The sequence below is a fragment of the Podarcis gaigeae genome, assembly GCF_964106915.1.
Source record: "Podarcis gaigeae genome assembly, chromosome: 10".
NCBI lineage: Eukaryota > Metazoa > Chordata > Lepidosauria > Squamata > Lacertidae > Podarcis > Podarcis gaigeae.
Window position 1 is genome coordinate 36,409,587 of NC_139686.1, and position 19,285 is coordinate 36,428,871.

The 19,285-nt window shown below is 42.9% G+C and overlaps 2 long non-coding RNA genes across 3 annotated transcripts in view; one reads left to right on the forward strand and one right to left on the reverse strand.

Annotated features, from left to right (window-relative positions):
• LOC310825654 overlaps positions 1 to 19,285 on the forward strand; it is a 118,564-nt gene that overhangs the window by 8,639 nt on the left and 90,640 nt on the right. Inside the window, exons 1-3 of one of the 2 annotated variants that reach the window (XR_014555385.1) lie at positions 8,485 to 8,503; positions 9,509 to 9,570; positions 9,956 to 10,163. This is a non-coding gene — a long non-coding RNA (uncharacterized lncRNA). Of the gene's footprint in view, positions 1 to 8,484; positions 8,504 to 9,508; positions 9,606 to 9,955; positions 10,164 to 19,285 lie in introns of those variants that run through there. The other variant, XR_014555384.1, reaches the window with a different exon arrangement.
• LOC310825735 lies at positions 128 to 14,067 on the reverse strand. Its single transcript, XR_014555498.1, has 3 exons — positions 14,045 to 14,067; positions 1,556 to 1,669; positions 128 to 677 (listed from the first exon to the last, which is right to left on the reverse strand). It is a non-coding gene; the product is annotated as an uncharacterized lncRNA (long non-coding RNA).

Genomic DNA, 19,285 nt, shown 5'->3' on the forward strand with positions numbered 1-19,285 from the left:
CAGCGAAGGACAAAAACAGCCCTTGAAGATCAGAATGCTCTTTGGGGTTCTGTAGAAATTCTGAGGCTTTGGCTGCGGTTGAAGGTTACTGTGCAGATGAGGTGGCAGATGATAAGTTTCGATTAAGTAGTGGATTGACAAAGCACACGACACAGAGATTTCTCCAAGTGGTTCTTTATAGTAAGCTGGAACTGAACTGAACAGCAAACAGCTCAGCTGGCCTGCTTTTATAGGCAGCCGGCTGTCAACATTGTAACAACAACAACCCAGGGTTTCCCGCCTAAATTAACTGACGTGGACCTGAGTGAAAACTATATACATGATACCCCTGGTGGCCAGGGTGATAACTTCAATACATAACAGTTTCTTCTCTCCTTTTTACCCCACACTGCCCCCATTTGTCATTTCTTCACCAGGCACCTTGGGAGTATCCTGTCTTCATTTCCCAAGACCTGCCAAGACTGATCTTCCCTTGCTTGTTATAATTCCTTTCGTGGTGGTGGTGATGGTGGGAACCTTCAAGCCCGGGAACCAAAAACAGCCCTTCAGCTCTCTTCAGCTGGCCCATGGAGCTATCCACAGAACGTCCCTCACGGACTCTTGCCTCACACCTCAGCTGGGTATTTTTGGCGGGGCTATAAATGCATCTTTGAACGCTGATCATGTCTCTTGCTTGCCTAGATGGAGGAGAAAGAGAGAGAGATGGAGAGAGAGGGAGAGGAAACTAGCCTTGTGAGCAAAGGTAAATTGTGCATTTGTTGCTCTGCACTTTTTTTTTCCTGCCCCTGCCCACAGTGGTGTAGCATGGCTTTGTGTGCACAGTGGCAGTTGCCCCGGGTGCAAAAATTCAACACCCGGTGCTGCGTCAATACAGCCGTACACTTCTGTCACTGGGCTCCGTTGAAAACAGCTTCTCCATGTGAACCAAGAAGTGACCTGTATCCTTAGAGGCAAGACCCTCTCTAAGGAGTTGCTAGGCCTCCCTGCTTGAAGGTTTACGATTACTAACAGTGTTTTTCAAATGACGAGAAAACTGTGAAATTCTGCAAATGTATCTGTGGTTATAGAACTCCACAAGGCATATGGAAATATCTGTAATATGAAATAGATGTGTTTATACCAGAGGGTATAACCATAAGGAAAAGTAAACAGAATTGCCACACAGCCAATCTGGTGTAGTGCATTTATGTTAACAAACATGGCCTGCATAAAGGCAGAACTTGCTGGATTGTATATGAGTTTCTAAGTTTCTGTTTGCATATCTCGGGGCAGAGTCTGTGGACCAGGCTTTTGCTCAGGGTTTGCTGTTCTCCTGCGGCAAGCCAGTCATGCCATCCCTCCACCATCATAGGCAGAACTCCATCGGTGTGACTTCCTCTCCCTTATGTTCAAACAACATTGGCCAAGTGACAAGAAAGGTGATGTATGACAAGCATATGTGAAAAGACTCTGAATTGTTCTTCATTCCCCCTTATTTTACACCTTAACAGCTATTGGAATATCCTGCTTTCCTTAGGGATAAACAAGATGTAACAATGGCCACTGCATCGCTTACCATTTGTCCCTTTGAATTGCAGAATGGACAGAGATTGTTTTGACATGAAAAGTGGTAAACACTGGGTCCTCTCCTGGCGTGACTTCCAACAATTCATCATCCAAAGCACTTGTCCTGCATCCCAGTTCACAATATTGGAGATGAGTGGGGAGGAAAAGAGATGAGATAATTGGCCATTGTGGGGGGTGGGGGTGGAATAAGACAGGGAAGGCTCTCCATATCTGGGAAATCTTACTGATGCTAAAATCAGGCCCCACCCACTGCTAAGGAAGTTGCCTTATATTGTGTCAGAGCCACTGCTAGTTCAGTATTGCCAATGCCCCCTGCCTGAAACTCTGGAGAGCTAATCAACATTGGCAATACTGAACTAGATAGAGCAGTTAATGGGACGGTCAAATCCAAATTAATCTCTCACCCAGATCCAACTTTCAAATCAATTCCTGTACAATTACCTCTCAAACCACTCATTTCGGCTAACCAACTCATCCCAAACTCTCTCTCTCTCTCTCTCTCTCTCCTTTCCCACACCCATTTGCTCTCCCAGGACCCCCAATTCCAAACTTTCTCTCTCAGGTTCACCCCAAACCCTCTATCTTCTTGTGCTTTCCTCCAGAAGCATGCATCCTGTTTGTTCATCACACCCCTACCCCTCCCCTTTTATCTTGTATTTTTATCTTTGTGAACCACTCTGAGATCTTCTGATGAAGGGCGGTATATAAATCCAATAAATAAATTATATACATGCATGTGCACACGCGCGCGCGCGCGCACACACACACACACACACACACATGGTAGAAGTGCCTCACAGGCACCAGAGAAGGTCTCTATGGGACCTGATTTAGATTTGTTATTTTTACCATCCATTTGCAGCAAACCTTGTGAATTTGATAGTGCCAGCCACAGAAATTGGAATTGCAGTCAACTTGTATTCCTACCCAAAGGCAACAAACCTATAATTGTAATTTGAGCTCATGTTTTCCATAACCATACCCAACATTTAATTCACTGGACTGGACTGTTTCCAGTAAGCTCCAGTAACCATGTAGATCCCAAATACTTACTCATTACAAGAAATGCACACACACACATAGCCATTTAGGAAGAAATGATTCCTGCATTACAACTCATAACAAAGACATCTTCATCTTTTCTGGGGAGAAAATCATAATCTGGAATGAAAGTTGAGAAAATTCCAAGGGTGGAGGATGGTACTTCCTTTCTTTACCTAACCTCTTGACTGCATTGAAATATTTAAGATTACTTTTATGTGCACTGTATCAATAAAACATGAATTGCCACAGAAAGCAATTTCTAGTACTGCATTAGCTTTGCAAAGGCAGATGCATTAAAACACATGGAACAAAATACTCTGTGCCTTTGTGAAAAGCAGCACAGGGCACGGCACAGAAGGGACATTTTATACATCTAAAATCAGTTATAACTATAATGGCAACAAATCATTTACTGACTCCTACTGACATTGCCTATTTCTTTTTAGATACATGGCGCAGAGTATTATATACTAACACCAGTCCTCAAGAAAAGGTATTAGATCACAAATCTGCCTTGAAATATGTATTATGACAAGCAGCTGAGAAGTGCCCCCAAGTAATATATCAGATGCCAAGAAAAATTCATCTCTAGAGGAAATATTATATGTCTTAGTTTAAATAAAATACAGATAACTAATCACCAAGAGAAGAGAGCCAGTATACTTTGTATAGTTCTGCCGCAACGCGGTGAGCTTCCGTTGCTCGGTCCCTCCTCCTGCCAACCTAGCAGTTCTAAAGCACATCAAAGTGCAAGTAGATAAATAGGTACTGCTCCAGCGGGAAGGTAAACGGCATTTCCGTGCACTGCTCTGGTTCACCAGAAGTGGCTTAGTCATGCTGGCCACATGATCCGAAGGCTGTCTGTGGACAAATGCCAGCTCCCTCGGCCTATAGAGTGAGATGAACGCCACAACCCCAGAGTCGTCCGCGACAGGACCTAATGGTCAGGGGTACCTTTACCTTTACCTTACTGAGAGATCAGAGTTCGAATTCCTACTCAGCTATGAAGCTCACTTCAGCTGGTGCAGAATTCAGTAGCCAGGTTGGTTACTGGGGCAAGACAGTTTGAGCATATAGTCCTGGCCCAAATGCACTGGCCACCAATTAGTTTCTGAGCCCAATTCAAAGTGCTGAATTTGATGTATAATGCATTCAGTGCCTCAGGACTGCCAGGTGGACAGGTAATAATAATAATAGTAATAATAATAATAATAATAATAGTACAGTGGTACCTCGATTGTCGAATGTAATCCATTCCGGAAGGCCGTTCGACTTCCAAAACGTTTGACAACCGAGGTGCAAAGGGCAGTCTGCAAAGTCAGTGGAGAAAATTGGGATAAAAATGCAGCGGAAGCCGTTCGACTTCCAAGGTGTATTCAAAAATGGAAGCAATTACAGTACTTCTGGGTTTTCAGTGTTTGAAAACTGAAACCTTTGGCTTCTGAGACACTTGAAAACTGAGGTACCACTGTAATCACCACCACCACCACCTCAAGGACTGCATCTCCCCATGTAAACTGACCCAGACCCTGCAATCATCATCTGAGGCACTTCTTTTGTGTGCGTCCTCTGCTAGAGGCCCAGAGGGCAGCAACATGAGAAAGTGTCTCTTCTGCTATGGCTCCCCACTTGTGGGACATTCCCCGCAGGGAGTTATGCCTGGCACCTTTGTTATATATCTTTAGGCGCCAGGTGAAAACATTCCTCTTCAACAAAGCCTTTTGCTGATTAATATCCTGCAGGCTTTTAAATGTGTTTATGGACAGGGAGGTGGCTATTGTTTTCTTACTTTTGCTTTAACTACTTATTTGTGTTTTCATCTTGTATTTTTTATCTTGTGAACTGCCCTGAGATTTTTTGATGAAGGGGGGTATATAAATTTAATTATATCCTCCTCCTCCTCAACCTAGGATTCAGCTACACAGCTGCAAGGTAAAGGTAAAGGGACCCCTGACCATTAGGTCCAGTCGTGGCTGACTCTGGAGTTGCAGCACTCATCTTGCTTTATTGGCTGAGGGAGCCGGTGTACAGCTTCCGGGTCATGTGGTCAGCATGACTAAGCCGTTTCTGGCAAACCAGAGCAGTGCACGGAAACGGCGTTCACCTTCCCACCGGAGCGGTACCTATTTATCTACTTGGAGTTTGATGTGCTTTTGAACTGCTAGGTTGGCAGGAGCTGGGACTGAGCAACGGGAGCTCACACCGTCTTGGGGATTCGAACTGCCGACCTTCTGATCGGCAAGTCCTAGGCTCTGTGGTTTAAACCACAGCGCCACCCACGTCCCTACACAGCTGCAAATAAAACGCTTAAAATGTGTTATAAAGTGTAATATACAAATGTGACACTAGATGGCGAAAGTGAGCTATGCAAAATTCAAGGTATTTCTCAAAACGTTTTTTAAAAAAAGCATTTTCATAGCATTTTTAAAATCTGTGTGTAGATTCCACTCTAGAGGTTACTACAGCATAGACAATAGGGGGGTCCCATCTACCTGGTCTAGGGAACTGGTTAGTCCTGGTTAGTCCAGGACTGCAGCCTTTATTCTAACGTATTTGCATGCAGTGTTGGCAATCCAACTATTTGATGCCTGTATTCAGTGACTTACTGGGCCAGACCAAATTAAACAGAGAAATTAAGCCTGTTGTCTAGCAAGTGAATCTACCAAAAAGTTTTCCACTAGTCTTCCCAAATGGCTGGATGCTCTGGAATGAGAAAGCTTTATGGGTCATTCAGACTAAGTCAAGGGGGAATTTCAATTAAGCATTTACAAAGAGAACCTGGAAAAAACTGAAGCTGATGTGACCTTGAGCACGGAACCGAGCCTGCATTGCCTTTGATCACTGCTTGCACGGTGTCCATTCTTTCCAAGGGGCAGGCTACGCGATTTGTTTACTTTCTTCCTTGACTGTTTTTGTTGGGAGGATGGAATCCACATACAGTGATATTTATGTATTATCTTACTTTACTAAATATTTTGAATATTAGGAGGGCAGTGCGTCATGAATAGTCTATGGCTTGGAAACCAGAACAGCGTGTACAGGATTGCCACCCGTCCCTAGAAAAATGGGATTGCCCTGTTCTTGGACAAAAGTGTCCCCTATGCCATTTGGACTTTAGTCAGGATGCCTTTTTTTCTCGTATTCAAGCTCAGCCAGTCCAAAATGGTGGTTGCACAGCTTTTGGTGTGGCTGATGAGGAGCCCAGCCTGGCAAAAGTGACAATAGAGAGGAGGAGGAAGGAGTGACCTCCTCCCCCTCCCCCTCTCCCTCCCTCCCTCTTGCTTGTGGTCCTCCTCAGCCACTGCCCTCCAATCTAGCATGGTGCAGGTCTGCCACCGCTTGGTGCCCTTTCCCACCCCAACCTGACCTTTCCTGTATTTTCAAACCAGCTTCAGCCTGATTAGAAAACTGGATGTAGAGTAAGTGGTAAGATGGATGTACCTTAACAGCATGGGCACAGATGACAGCTGAATGACTAGAAGTTCCAGGATGTAAATGCACTTAAAAATGAATTAATTGCTGTCAATGCTTTGAGATGGGTATATAGATAAGACACACACAGATATTTCATACAGCTCAGGAACGGAAAACCTTGGCCTTCAGATGTTGTTAGACTCCAGCTCCCATCATCCCTGACCATTGGCCATGCTGACTGGAAGTTGGAGCCCAGTAACACCTGCAGCGCCACGGATTCATCAACCTTGGTACAGATCAACTGATGAAGGAAGCAGAACGTTAGATTGTTTGGTGAATAAATAAAAGATTCCCCTTGGAAGACCTCTTTTACTGTATGAAACAGTGCGGATAATACAAACTGAAATATGCAGGCTGGTGCTGCGAAGCCCAGCTGCTTCTTCCTCAGCTACCATTGTGCTACTTCCTTTTCTTTCAGCGTTGGCAAGCACTTTCTCAAATAGTTTTGTATGTCATTTCTGGGATGCTCTCCATTCTGGCGCTGCCTGCTAGCAAGACAATAGATGTGCCTTTCTACCACGGCCGCATGCATTTTCTTTGCATATGCTTGGTGTTTGGTGAGGCAGGATGGTCCCTGCGGTTTTCAAAATGTCATGGCCTTCTTGCCAACAAACACATCTCCTGTCAACCCGGTTACTTTCTTCCAGCAGCAATAATAAAAACAACAACACAAAACGATGCTCATTTGGTGCTTTCCTGCCCTGCTGTGCAGACAGGCTTTGCAGTATAATTCAGGCAAGAGTCATGTATTCTGATAATAAATTTACAGCTGTTGTAAGGCCAGCCAGGTTGTTTTGTGAAGGGCTGCTCCTTTCAGCTGAGGGAAAATGGCAGCATTTTATGCACTGGGAGAAGAGTCCCCTGGTGATGCTGGATGCCTGTGTAGGATTTCAGGATCTGGTCGGGCTGAAGAGCCAAACTGTGAAAGTGAGCTGTGTCAGTATATGGAAGATGCCAAAAGTTATGAAAAGGGTAGACCATTCTCAGTCGGCAACGTCCAGCATGTGCATGTTATATATCTCCTTAGATTTACCATCTGTGTGCCAAGTCAGGATTACAAACAGAGTGAATGCCCACCATTTCAGTTTATGCAAAATGTAGAAAGACCCATAGATCTATGAAATGGGGTGGTGGTGGTGTGTTTCGGAGCAGGAGGCTACAGGCCCATCTGCGAATGAACGCCTTGAAGCCTGGTGCCTAAGATACTCCAAGCAATAGTTCCTCATCCTTCAAGGATGAAAACCTTCAAGGAAAGAAACTTCCATGACAATCATAGGGACCTTGCATTTAATATTTAACATTAAACCCAAACCTACCAGTCTTATAATTTAAACACATTGCTTCTCACCCTATACTCACCTAACACAACAAACATGATCATCAGTTGGATTTCTCTTGATGTTAACTCTCAGCTCCACACTATATCTTGGTTAAGAATCAGTTGCTTAAAGCTGTTCAAGGAACCAGTCAGCAGAGGGTGCAATAAGAATAATGAATTTGGTCTCAAAATTCATGCATGTGTGGTGTAATGATTGCATGTAGGTTACTAGGATGAGAGCATCCTTCTCTGATCATTTTTAGTGATATTTTGCAAGCACTGCATGCAATTCCCACCTTGATGTCAGCACCGTTGTGACATAATACACTGTGAAAACTATAGGCTGGAGGCTGATGAAACCTCATTTATTTTTTCTTTCTTCCCTTCACCCAGTACTGGACTATATATTTTGCATACCTACACATTTCCCATGCATTTTCATAAATCGAGAGAAATTGTAGACGATAATTTTTAGTGGAAGAGGACTGGAAGAAGTTTAAAGACTACCTGCAAAAACACTGCAAAGTTTATGAATGTTAAAATGATGTTGGATACGAAAATAATACGGCATTAGTGATACAATGTTAAAAAGTATGCAAAAGTGTAATAGAAAAAGGGTGAAAGACTAAAGTTATATTATGTTGAAAGTAAATAACAATGCTAAAGGTGTTTAAATATAAGGAGGAAAGATTGGAGGCATAATAGAATTGACTTTAATAATTAGAAATGAGTTTTTAAAGAGGGTAAGGATTTGCTGTATCTGATTGGACAAAGAGGAACACAAAAAAAAGGAGGCGTGAGGAAGTCAAGAAAGAAAGTTTTGTAAACATGAATTTAAAAAATTGGAATTTTTATTCTGTTCCTTTTATCTGTTTTATGTGTGTTTGTTAGTGTGTGTTGGTATGTATTTTTGGTGATGTTTTTTTTCTCTTTTTGCAAAAACAAATAAATATATTTTTTAAAAAATAGACGATAATTTTTAGTGAGCAAACATATCTTGCTTGAGCTGACCAGTCAGTTAAAATGGCAGTTGAATGGACACCATGCTAGTTTCAGAAATACACCCAGAGAGAGCAGAAGTTGGTCTCTGCAGATAAAAAGGTAAGAAGAGCCTTTCTAGATCAGACCAAAGTGAATTTAGTTCACTATTCAGTTCCCACAGGGGCCAACCAGATACCCATGGGAGGTCTGCTAGCATGACAGAACATGCGCTATAGCTCTCTCCTGCTGTTGCCCTCCAGGGACATTTGTCAGTTTGGGTTTCTCTCCGTTTTTAATTTTTCCAGTCTTAAGTTTAGTTCATCACAGTATTATTTTTGTTTAAAGTCCTCACAAAAACGTGCCAGCATTTTAGTGTACATTTCTTCTAATATACACCTTTCGTATAGTTTTGCCTCTCACACACATTTCTACAAGCAGAGTCCCCCAATACAGTCATTTGATACTGCTTGCTGATTTTCTGCTTGGCCAGGTTCAAGGTTCTTATTTTAATTCACAAAGCCCTAAACAAGTTGGCCGAAAGACATTTGTCTATAAGTATTTTTTAAAAAGGGACGCAGGTGGCGCTGTGGGTTAAAGCCTCAGCACCTAGGACTTGCCGATCGAAAGGTCGGCGGTTCGAATCCCTGCGGCGGGGTGCGCTCCCGCTGCTCGGTCCCAGCGCCTGCCAACCTAGCAGTTCGAAAGCACCTCCAGGTGCAAGTAGATAAATAGGGACCGCTTACCAGCGGGAAGGTAAACGGCGTTTCCGTGTGCAGCTCTGGCTCGCCAGAGCAGCGATGTCACGCTGGCCACGTGACCCGGAAGTGTCTTCGGACAGCGCTGGCCCCTGGCCTCTTAAGTGAGATGGGCGCACAACCCCAGAGTCTGTCAAGACTGGCCCGTACGGGCAGGGGTACCTTTACCTTTACCTTTACCTATTTTTTTAAAAAACAAGCAAGCCCACAAGTAAATCACTGCTGAGGTGCACCCACAAGTGTGAGGCCTGAGGAGGTGATGATGGTGCATCCCCAGCTGTTGCTGTTGGTTAAGGATTACTTGTGACATCACAAAAGTACATGGCAGCTGAGTGGATATAAAGGTGGGCTTTTTTCTCTTTCCCAACAGCTGCAAGATCCAGCATTTCCCAGTGCTCCACTTGGAAGTGGCACATTGGCAAATGGACAGAGGTGATCTACTCACTGTTGGTGGCTACAGAGTGACAGTAAGGCAAATTCACTTTCTGAGAGGGATTGTGGCTTGATTGTGGTTGATATCCATTGTCAGAAGTTGGCTTATATCTATATATAGTGATGGGCCTAGTGGAAGCTGACAAATGGTGGGCAGAAACTAGTGGACTTCACGTTTGGAAGTCCATGGGTGTTTATAAGGCTGAAGCAGGCTGATGTTTGTGGATGGAGGCTGGTTGAAATTCACCTTCAGAAGCCAGTGGTTATTTGTGGGTTGAAGCTGAGGCACAAATGTGAATGAATGAAAAGGGGGAATTCAGTGAATGTGGCCATTGGTGTGGTTCATAGATGTTGACTGGCTAATGCTTATGGGTGTGACTGGGAGGTTTCAAATGTGGTCAAGGCCAATGCCTCCTGTGAAGGCAAGAAAGCAGGTAGCCAGCATCAGCAGATCTCCATAATTTCTCAAGACCAGTGGCAAGCAAGCCTAACCCAGAAGCATTTATGAGAATGATGGAGCACCAGATTGGCCATGGAACTCCTGGCAAGTCAACCATGTGGCCTCAACCTTGCCACTAGCCTGCCCCATACAGGTAAGTGTGATAGAAAAGTTTCTTTTTGCTGGGCAGGTTGGGTCCCCAAGTGTTTTCTTTTTCCTTTTCCCTGCTAGCAAATGGTTAACGAATGGCAACTTCTGATTAACTGGGGTTCCAGGAGGGGGAGTTGAAAAGGAGAGGATTTTGAGAGTTGGGATAGAGGTTGGGAGAGTTGGTTCTGGGTGGAAACATCCGCTCACAAGCTAGAGAAAGGAGTCTCTACGCTTAGGACAGTGTGTGGCATCCTGTAAGAGTAAGGAATTAACTGGGAGGCTGAGGTTGAGCCAGGAGAAGTAGAAGCTGGAAAGATAGTTTATTTAGGTCTCATTCCAGTCAGCAGGGGAGAGATTCTTCCACAAAAAGAGAAGACTCCCAAACCAGTTAAGAGGGGTGTGGCGATCCCCTGGGTCTGTTACTTGGAGTACCTCAGGAGTAGGGTTGTCAAAGGGGTGTGTAACTGACAGGAAGTACCATCTTATTTAAGAACCAAAGAATTAAGCTATTGGGACTTCCCCTGCAGACGTTAATGCATACACAGGATAGTTTAGGCTGATTTTTTGCATGCCGCACAGCTGTAAGTAGCACAGAGACCTTCCTAGAAGCAATGTGACAAAGCTGGTTAGGGAAAACATCCGCACCAAACCCTAAAAAGATAAGAGATCACATGATATTGCAACATTTGAACAGCTCTGTTTTTCACCCTTTTCCTGCTCAGGCCAGATCTTTTTTTAAAAAAAAGAAATTGGTGGCTTCAGTTTCTGCTCTCCAATGTTAGTTCATGTTAGATTTTCACAGGAGCCCTTCTAGCGCGTTGAAACTAGAATGATAAAAATAAATCCTGCTAATCTTCGATAAAGCAAGGGCATAAAAAGTGGGGAGGGTGGGTAGCACCTGAAAAGAGAATTACTTTATGATGGAATTATTGGTGTCTATGGGGTCATGCAGCCACTGGCAGTCCATCGCTGCTTCTGCCTTTTGGGTGTAAGCTATCCCTAGCAAAAACAATTCTGAAATTTGAGCCTCGTCAGAATTGTATTAGCACCTACAAATCTTCACTAGAGCACAGGGATAACCATACTTGTGATGGTACAACAGAACAAATATAGGCGCTTCTAAGATTCTGGGAATCGGCAAATAAAGGGCTCCAGCTGACAGCAGCCGCAGGGAACAGCTGCAGGGCATCAAGAAAGCTACTGGGATGTGATCCAGAGCATACTTTTCTCCTGTTTCCATTTTTATAATGATAATAATAAATAATAATAATAAATACGGTAAAGGTAAAAATGTCAAGGGACCCCTGACCGTTAGGTCCAGTCGTGACCGACTCTGGGGTTGCGGCACTCATCTCGCTTTACTGGCCAAGGGAGCTGGCATTTGTCTGCAGACAGCTTCCGGGTCATGTGGCCAGCATGATTAAGCCGCTTCTGGTGAACCAGAGCAGCGCACGGAAACGCCATTTACCTTCCCACTGGAGCGGTATCTATTTATCTACTTGCACTTTGACGTGCTTTCGAACTGCTAGGTTGGCAGGAGCAGGGACCGAGCAACGGGAGCTCACCCCGTCGCGGGGGTTCAAACCACCGAACTTCTGATCGGCAAGTCCTAGGCTCTGTGGTTTAACCCACAGCGCCAGCAGCGTCCCATATATATGATACTTATTTATAAAAAATATTTATATAATGCCAACTCATCAAAAATACCAAGGCAATGTATGATGTGAAGCATAAAGCACATTGAAAACTGTAGTGATTGTAGTAATTTAGAGGCATTTGCTTACAAGGAACATTGTGATGGGAGTTTAGAGATGGTCTCTGGGGAACGGAATGAGGGATGGGCTCTGACTGGCCTTCTCTGTGGCAGCCCCTCAGTTGTGGGATTCCCTCCCCACAGAGGAGGAGATGAATGCTTGAAGATACATCTCTTTAGTGCGGCTCAATCCTATGCTGTTTTTAAGGGAAGGCGGTTAAAAAAAAGTGTGAGTTTCGAACTTTCGAAAGAGCTTTTGAAAAGCTTGAAAGATGGGGTAAAATTAATGGATGTTTACTGGGCAGGTTCTATCCTTATTCCCAGATGTTACAGCCTCTACTGTTAAGGCAAAAGAAGGAGGAATGATTTTGTCTTGCTATTATGTCAGACGCTTCCCTCCTGTCCTTTAAAACATCATGTCTATGGGCTCTGTGTGTTTTTAACCATGGTGTCTTATATACACTAGAAATTTAGATCTATGTATTAGAGACTGATAGGGGCAGGATGTTGAACAGGCTGTATAAATTGTTTTGGCTATGTGAGTAATGCCCTCCACCTATGAACCATTGTTGTCTTATGTTGAATTTTTCCAGGCTTGGTATTGACATACTGCATTCTCAGACAGCTGTCTGGGTCTATTAAGGCCCATTTCTGAAGTTAAAGATGCCCTGGGTCTCCTGTGTAGAGTGGCTTGGAGTTGCCATTTGAATTTCCCCACAATGCTCTGTGGTGACACTCCTAGGGAGGAAGAAATTAAAACACTGGATCCCAGTTATCTGCTGCTGATCACAGCTCCGCTACCATCACCACATAAGCCTGCAGTGCTCAACTGATGTAGGAAAGGGTCCACCTCTTTGCTGTGGATCCCTCAGACCTGGATCCCTGAGTTCTCCAGGAACAGGGTGCTGCCCCTCTGCCCATTCTCAAAACTTGTGCCATAATTTTGTCGCTCTAAATAACAACCTGAAATGTGACCCAACATCCATTTTTGGTGGTGAATTCTATTAAGTTGACTTTGCAAGCCCATTTGTAAAGTAACCTGAGGTACAGCTACTCTTAAAATTAGCAGCGTTGGTGGGAAAAGCATGTTTGTGTGTATGTGAATGGGTTGGGACAGGGTGAATTTTTTCCTTCATTCATTTACTGCTTTCTGAATGGCTTTATTGATGTTAGAAGCTTTTTATGTGCCATATTGACTTCAAAGATTGCTCTTTGCTTATATGAATCCAGATAAGATTTCAAGGGATCTGAAAGAACATAGTAAAGGCCAGATGTCTAGCTGTTTGAAGAAATGCTTCTATGTTTAGCCAAAAAGAAAGAAAAGAACAAAAATTAATACTTGTACAGGAACACTTTTAGAGCATTTTAGCCATCTCTTTTTTTAAAGCTCCATTATGACAAATTATTATTATCGAAACACAGAGGCTTTATTATTCACTTTCATACTCTTTCCCTTCTCATTCATTCATAAATTATATTTTTCAAAGATTATCCCTCCCCGCAGATCAAAGCCAAGGAGGAAAATGCACTCTTCAAATACCTCCAGGTTATTTCAGCGTAGGAGGAGTTTAATGCTTATGTCTAACACCAGCATAGTTCCATCCACAGGAACAGAGTGATCTATAGCTAATCAGGTTCATGGAAGCTGCAACACTTTACCACAAGTAGCAGATCTGCATTTTGCACACTCCACAAAAGCACTGTTAAAAATGGTCATGCATGAATATGTCATTTGTAACAGTCATCGTCCCATCCAGATGTCAGATTACAACTTCCATCAACCCCAGCCAGCTTGGCTAATGGCCAAGGATGATGGGAAATATAGTCCAACAACACATGGAGGGCAGCATATTTTTTATCCTTGCCTCAAAGTGTGCCTTTTGGTTGGAAGTATTTAGATTTGGGCTATATCCTGAGAGGAGCTCCACCTGCCTAAGATTCAATTCTGTCAGGGAAAACTAGTGAAACATGTTTGGCAGATCAATTTAGTCAATAGATTTCAAGCTGTGTGGCAGATACTTCACTGTGATAGTATTTATTAGGCTTCCTCAAAGACCCCTCCCCCTCCCCCTGACCTCAAAGCAAACCAAAAACTCTTGAACAATGAAGCCTTCTGTCCTGGGACCACTTACCTGGGAGTAAGCACATTGCACTCAATGAGACTTATTTCTGAATAGGCATGTACTGGATTGTACTGTTAAATCTCATTGCTAAGGACTTGCATGAACCTGCTACACCTGGGAGGGACTGTGTGCTGCTGAGTGTGGGAAGGAAGGCTGAATTTTTATTATTTTAAAATAAGCAGTCACATGTAAACAGGATTTACATTGATCTGCGTCTTTAAAAGAATATTTTTAAAATTACTAGATTTAATCGGTAGTAAGCAGTGGTGCTAAATTTTCCTTCTTTTCTTTTTGAAAATGGGACTTTGGATGGGATAGTAGAAATGAGAGACAACGCTTATAATGGGCCCTCAATGGAAAACTTCTAGTTAGGCTGGAGTGGTTTGGCGCTTTGTGCCACAAGCAAGAGCTAAATGAATAATTCACAATGAATAATTCATCCGATGCATTTAGCATCTCTTTTACTCGGCGGAATATCTATGAACAGATGCCAGTTCCTTAAAACATCTTCATTATTTTCAATTTTACAAACCTTTCTGTTGTCTTCTCTCTTTTTTTTGGGGGGGGGGGGTTGGTGGGTGTTGTTGCACAGAATAAAGGCTGGTACCAGAAAGAATGGCTGATTTACAGAGCTGTCAAGGGCTTTGAGACAAATGCCAGCTGTCTCGCGGCCTCTTAACATTTCGCAAATGGAAATAGGGACAGACTTGTGGACTTGTTAGCACCCCTCTTCTCACACAGGGATCATTTGTGGGCCCCTGACCTCCCGCTCTAACGCTTGTTGCTCAAGGCTCTTTTCTGCCTGCCATTCATGTACTCAGATTCAGCAGCATTGATTCTGTGGACTGGCATGTGTGTGTGTGTGTGTGTGTGTGTGAGAGAGAGAGAGAGAGAGAGAGAGAGAGAGAGAGAGAAGGACGCACAGGAATTTTGCATCCACAATATTCACCTTCCAAGAGGAATGCTGTGTTTTTTTACTACTGTACTAGTCTATCTTGCATGTGTTTTTATGTAGCATTGTTGTAATTCATTTCACATGAGCTTTTATGTCTTGCTACATATTGCACTGCTCTTTCCATAATAACAGCCACTATTTCTTATGTTCTTCACGGGACCCATTGACTTTGTGATTTTCATGTGCATCCATTTACTGCAGCCTTAAAAATAAACCCAGAAAATTTACTAGGTGATGGGCCATTAAGAGAACAAAAGAAAGGTGGTTCTGTGCCAGATACCAAATGAGTGGAGCCCTTCCTCCAGCTCTCAAATAGTTGGAAGAACAATTTCTGAGTTGGAGGGCTGTTATGTGAGCTAGAAACTGGAGAAAGAGGAGCAAGCAAAGGGTCAGAGGGCAATGTTTGACTGGTAGGGAAGGAAGAGCCTTTATCCCAGTGCTGCAAGCAGCCCACATGTACATGTCAACCATCCCCAAATGTGGGCTCCCTGGTTGTTGAACTACAACTCCCATCATCCCCAGGCAGCATGCCACTGGGCAGGGATGAAGGGAGTTGTAGTCCAGCAACATCTAGGGACCTAAGGCTGGAACAGATGGGAAGTCCACAGATAGAGAAACTGCAGCTTCCGTTGAAATGCAATGCAATAAATAAATCACTTATTTTGTTTACTTATTTATATTTATCTCATAAAATGTATACATTGCTTGACTGTAAAATAAATAGAATAATACAATTATCATTAAAAACAATTCTATAAAACATTCAACAAATTTTAAATCTACAATAAGTTGATTACAACACACATCAACATTCTGCGTATCTGGGTATTGTTTCTGTGAAGAAGCACAGCTTATCGTTTCAGTCAAATATCTGGCAATCTTGACAAGAGCTAGTACTGACAGAAAATAAAGATATATGCATTCTAATTCTGTAATCAAAACATTTCATTTATTTGCAAAAACAAGCTATCAAAAATTAAAAGGCAGCTATGGAAGGTAAAGAAAGGTTTTGTTGTTCAGATTTAGTATGGTGGTGTTGTTTTCACTAGAAAATGGAAGAAAGGGAATCCTATGCCTTTCAGAGACCCAATATTCAGCTTTGTGCCATTCCTTGTTTGCTGCCCCTTGATCGCTTTCCCGCCTGTTTCTTAGCTACCCACCATGGCTTGAAGGTTGAGTGAAGCAAGACTGGAGTCTCCTGCTTTACCTCCTCTCCCCATCCACCCCTCTCTGCATAACACTCTGAGGATAACAGCCAAAAAAATCCTGTTCGGAAAAACATCTGGTGACTCCAGGCCTTGATCTTCTGAAGTGCAAATGCGAGCAAAACAATTATACCGCATTCCAAAATGAATTATCTCTCAGCCCTGTTATTTGGGCAAAAACAGTTACAAGCCTGAACATTTGAAGTAATTCTGCCCCTGAAACGATCATTAAGCCAAGCCCTGTACAATAACAGCAGGGGGAAGTAAGCCACCACTGAAACCGTCTCAATTTCAGATATGGACAAAACCTGAAGGCCAATTTCAACATGAAGACATGTGTCTGCTGAAAAGTCCTTCCTCTGGCAGCACCCAATTGACTGGCCATGATATTTAAGAACATCAAAACATAAGATCCCTGCAGGATCAGCCCAGGGGCCCATCTAGTCCAGCATCAGCCTGAAGCTATGTTGGGTGGCGATAATGTACCTGATCCTATGTCCATTTTCACAGTAGCAAACCCCACTGAACACATCAATTTCCAAGTAAATATGCAAGGAACTTTGCTGTTAAATTCAGGATTCCAGGCTGTCTTGATTTTTACAGGTGGGATTCAACTGCATACTGGCAGATTTGTTGTTGCACCACCTCCTTGCAAACAAATCAGAATGACTGCTCAATAAAGAGGTCATCTAGAAACTACCTTAGATGATATTAAATGGGGAGATGGAGAGAAATGCAATGGAAGTTGGCACAGCAGACAACCTCACCTTCGCCATGTGGATGTGAAACAGCAGAGTCAGCATAACCTTCAAAAACAACAACGCCCTACCACACATTTTGCTTAGGTGACCAGATGCAAAGGAGAGAACCTTTGTGTCTTTAATAGTTGCATGTCAACCTGCACTTGCCACAAAACCCTCTTCTGCGTACCTGTTAAAGGTGCAGGAACCGTCTTTTGAACTGTAGTATAAGTAGCAGATGCTCTTAGCTTCTTTCACACTGAGGTCATTTAACAACCAGTTGGCACAAAGATTTGGGTGAACATGCCTGGAAAGGGATACTCATCATGGACTTGAAGTGTTGCTTCATTTACGGCCCGCAGTTATTTTCAAACCAAACCATGTATTTTGCACGCCTTTGATTGATTCATTTAACCCAGTGATGCATCATGGAAAATCACATCTGTTCCTTACTGCAAAGTCAGAAACCTGATCTTTGTTTCTTGCAAGCAGCCTGATAGGAATCGCTATGTGCTTGAGCAGATCATAACAAAGCCGGAGCCCTCGCACGTAATCCTGATGAAACAAGTTGTGGCTCTAGGCTGCTTAAAGGGCTGGAACTTTCTCCAGGAAATGTAATCATTGTATCTCTGTGAAGTTGGGGCAGAACATTAATCAGCAAGCTTTTCTTTTAGTGATAGGTCCTGGGGAAGGGTGGAAGAAAGAAGAAAGTGGTGGAGACAAACAGGACTGTACAAATCCATGCATTTATTTTACCTATTGCATCTTTAGGCTTCAAAAGAGTAACGACCCTTTAACGTAAAAGCCAAACATTGCATAGTCCTATGTGTGGAGGTCAGAAAGGAGGGTGGTGTGGCTGCAACACAGCCCTATTCCCCTTCCCTCTCCTCTGCTGGCTGTGTGGATAGGGTTACATGCCAACCAGACGTAAGAATTTCTGTAGACTAGGGATATGTGAATCCCTACTTTGCCATCCTCTTGTGTGGTCCCAAGTCCTGTCCCCCTTTGTCTCATCCAACAAACAGTAGAATTTCCCCCTGTCATTCATTTATGCAGTGAAATATAAACGGTTTTTTAGGGCTGCTAATCGCACATACAATTAGACCCTTTCATTACGCTTTCATTACATAAGTAATCACATTCAACCCCCAGTTTCTTTTGTTAAGTAGATGGTCTGACACATTCCCTTTTTTGGACCAGATACTGTCAACCACCCCTGTGATCCTTGGATTACGGGTGATGTAGAAATTAAATAAATACGGTAAAATAATTAAACCAGATTTAATTTTGTGGCTCTTTTGTGGTACTCAGAGTGCACACAGAGTTTATGGAGTAAAGATGTGTTGCCTTGAAATTACACAAAAAGTGCCTGGAGCTGAAGTTGAAGGTATCATTAAGAAAATCAAAATAAACAGAATTTGATGTGAAATGTTCCTAGGATCTATAGACAGTGATGAAATTGAAACAGAGATGATCCGACACTTGTTCAATGCCCTCTGTGGACTGGAATTATGCTTTCTATCCCAGTGGACAGATAATTATATAACGTTTCCAAACTGGCTAAACTACAGTAACTTGTCACCAGTAAGAAAATGGAACAAGTGGCTCAGAAAGTTTTTCAAGTCATTCAAGAAAAACAGAACTGATGCTCAAATGTGATTTAAAAACAAAAACAAAAAGAGATTTTCAGGAGTGATTTTCAGTGTGGATCAATTTGGTCGATCAGTTTGGTACAGAATAAATGCCTATATAGATATGAATTATTCTTAGCTGGAGAAATTGGGTTTTCTTTTTACAGGTTTGGAGCAGTTTTGCTTTAGGGTGAGGTCCCTGGGGTTTGATTACATAAGCCTAGAGGTGGCGGACATACAGCATATAGCTCTGATGTGCCTTAGACATGGTGACCTATGGAATTTATTACTGTATGTGCTCCACAGCCTTGTGACTTTCAGATCATATCTACCAGTTTAAAAGGCATGTGTTTCCCCCCTTTTTTCCATTTTATTATTTATTTCAAACAGCTCTGATGTGAGCTTGGAAACTTTATGGAATACAAGTCAGAATTTGTGAGCTTAAATGTCAATTTTTCTTCCCAGGTCTCTAGGCGGCCGTGCCACTTTCATCGAATCAACTTGTTATTTCGTGGCTGTGATGCAGTTAAGAGCTTTGCTATGTTAGGCTTTTTGCAGTGAAGTGGGGGACGGGGCGGGGGGGGGGGGAGAACAGGCATGCATGCTTCTAAATCTCTATCGGGGGAAAAAATGGAAAACAGTGAGGTCTTTAAAATGAATTTATTTTATCTTTCAAGCATTGTTTTCTAACAGAAACCAATATCTTCTGAGGCTTTAAA